Source organism: Oryzias melastigma, linkage group LG21, assembly GCF_002922805.2.
Source record: "Oryzias melastigma strain HK-1 linkage group LG21, ASM292280v2, whole genome shotgun sequence".
Classification (NCBI taxonomy): domain Eukaryota; kingdom Metazoa; phylum Chordata; class Actinopteri; order Beloniformes; family Adrianichthyidae; genus Oryzias; species Oryzias melastigma.
Genome location: NC_050532.1, coordinates 10279165 through 10282078, shown reverse-complemented (window position 1 = coordinate 10282078; position 2914 = coordinate 10279165). Strand labels below are relative to the sequence as shown.

General features: G+C 35.8%; 1 protein-coding gene across 1 annotated transcript in view; it reads right to left on the bottom strand.

Annotated features, from left to right (window-relative positions):
* The window catches only part of LOC112154731 (insulin-like growth factor-binding protein 2-B), a gene marked incomplete in the record, with an annotated part of 16770 nt that overhangs the window by 13041 nt on the left and 815 nt on the right, over positions 1-2914 (bottom strand).

The window sequence follows — 2914 nt, the reverse complement described above, 5'->3', positions numbered from 1 at the left end:
TAATCCTACTTAAAAGACCACTGGGAACGCTTTCACAACAGATCAAAAGATGATTGGAGTGGGACTTAAAAGCAGAATGCAGGACTATTGCTTTAGGTCTCTCTGTCTGTAAGGAATTCATGTAATTCTTAATAGTAAAAAAATGCATCATAATAATTGCAATTTTCATATACTTGTTCTTTTATACACAGTTTTTGATGCTTTATGTTGAGCTGTGGCTCTTAGAGACTCTGTTTGCACGTGTGCATGTTCGTCTAATGCTTTAGTCACAATTAACTGCTCTTACTGTGGGCGAAAAAGGGGCAAATCTGTGTAGAGCTCTCAGATGAAGAAATATCAAAGAAGTAGACAACCCATTGAGTCATAAGGTGAAATGTTCATCCACACTCCTTGCATACTGCCTGAGTGTTAGAAATTAGGAACTGAGACAATCAGAGAGTACTTTATGTCGACATATCACTAGGGCTTACATATATCACTATGACACTATGCGTGATGCTTTGCAGTCAGTACGGAACCACACCTCACTTATGACTGAAGTGAGACCTAGGGGGATCATATGACAGCATCTTCCATATGTTATTAGTGCATGTAGCTTACAGTATCTCTACATTCACCACTCACACGACAATTGTACTTTCTATTTTCATGAAGTGGATGCAGGAGCCTCAAGGGAATTCCTAGACACACTGGTGCTCCTCTTAAGAAGCAGTCGCTCCTGTCTACGATCATCTAGTGGCCCGGACAACCCAAAATTCTGCAGAATCCGACCCATACAGATCAACCCCCATAGGGGGGCATAAGTTATAAACTCTAGTGCAAGCCAAACACTGTTTCTAGTCTGCATTTAAAAGATGGAGAACAGATAACTTGTAAGTGAATCTTAGTGTGTTTCATTACATCTTCATGAACTATCCAGCAGAACAAAGTTAGAAATCCATGTATAAAAAGAAGCCCCGCAAAGTGCAACTTTAAAGAGGCATGGATCATTTAAAATAGTGAATATAATATATGTTGCAGTTAGATTTACTAGCAGGTTTAGCTAGTGTTCCTTTGCTGTTACGTATAAGGGATGTTTTCAGAATATTTGGCTCATCTTAAGGTGAAAGCAAACCCAAAGGGGAAACTTTTTGGTCTTTTTATCCATGAGTAACAATATAGTTGCAGGTAAAGACATGCATCAATTACGAAAAAGTACATCATGCCCTCACTAACAGTTACAGGATCAGACGTTTTGTTTTTATTAGCTTTTTTTTTTTTTTTTTTTCTACAAAAACTCTACACCTGTGGTTTTGGAGGCATAGAAAAAAAAGCAGAGAGGGGATAAAGCACACGTGCTCTGTCCCCCTGTGGTTTGTAAAAAATGCTTTGGTATGCATGTATATACAAAAAAGAGAATTTGATTAATTATGTTGCACCGGTTGCCATGGTGATCCTTCCCTAACAACAAACCGAGTGTCAATGGAGTGCATGCTAAAAACAGAAAGTGCACCCTCTCTCAGCTCTGTCCTCTGTCATCTCTGGACACAATAATGAGTGGAATCTCAGACTGACATTTCTGCTAAGTTTTGTTGCTAAAATTGTGCCAAAAAGAGGAAAATATGGCAATATATAGTGTAATTTATGTTATATATATCTAAAAGGGATTTAGACTCAAGTTAAGGCAGAAGACAAAATGCTTACAACAAAGTCAACTTTTTTTTTGTTGATCTCTAATGTGGATTATTAACAGATCAACAGTTGTTATATTTAAAACACTAAAATAATCTTTGAAGCATCAAAAGATGTTTTAAAAAGTACACAAATAGCAAATTAAAAGGTTCGATATTACACACCCCTATGGTTAAGGAGAAGACCAGGAACCCTGGGATTTTTTTTTATTTATTTATTTAATTATCATTATTGGATTTATTGGATGGTATCAGTCTGTATCTGTACATATCAAACCCCATCAGTGTGAGTGGTATATAGCACCAATTAGGCAGCAGTATAATGTAAGTCCTTCAGTTGGCCAAATCCAAGAGATGTGTGATTAGACTGAGACCTCAGAAAGTTCAACCCAAAGGTCAACCTCTCAAACTTGTCTTAAATTCAATCATCTTTTGATCTGTTTTAAAAATATTAATCTTGGTCTTTTATTTATGGTTAAAAAACAATGTTGTTTTCTAGGATGTAGTTTCACAATGATTTGAATAAAGAAACACTCAAAAAATGCTATTTTAAGCTTAATATTCATCATATATGTCCTCCATCAACAGAAAAAACGTTAAAACAAGAACGTGTTAAAAAGACCCAAAACAAATTTTTTATTCAAGTAGGCCTTTAAACCGATCCTGAACCCCTTTTTTTGAGATGTGGATCTTTTTTCTTAATGAAACTGCAGCTATTTTTAGTTTTTTTTCAGTCTCAGAGAGCACATGATCTGCAACAAGGATTACCTTGGACTGCTTCATTTGTGTTATTGTGAGGTTGACTTGACTCAACACTTGTTAGCAGATATTCATGAAAAATATTTTAATCATGGATCTTGTGCCATATTTTCAGGGTTGGGTTAGATGTAATCCAACCATCCTAGAGAAGTTAGAAATTATTAAAAAAAAAACAACAACAACTAGTCCAACTAGGTCACTTTGTTGCAATGTTCCAAGGTCCAATTTAGAGGGCTCACACCTCTTATGAAGGCTCTTGACAGTAAACACAGATTTAACAGACATTTGCTTATTATTGTATATTATTTTTTTCACTTTACTTGTAGGTCAATATTCTTTTTTGTCTTTGCCTCAAATTCCCATCTAATAATCACAAAACCAGTAGTAACTTAAAATGTTATATATATATATATCAGTGGCGGGCCGTCAGGGCCTGCAAGGCCTTCTCTGCTGGCCTAAAAATATCTGAATCACAGACTGATATT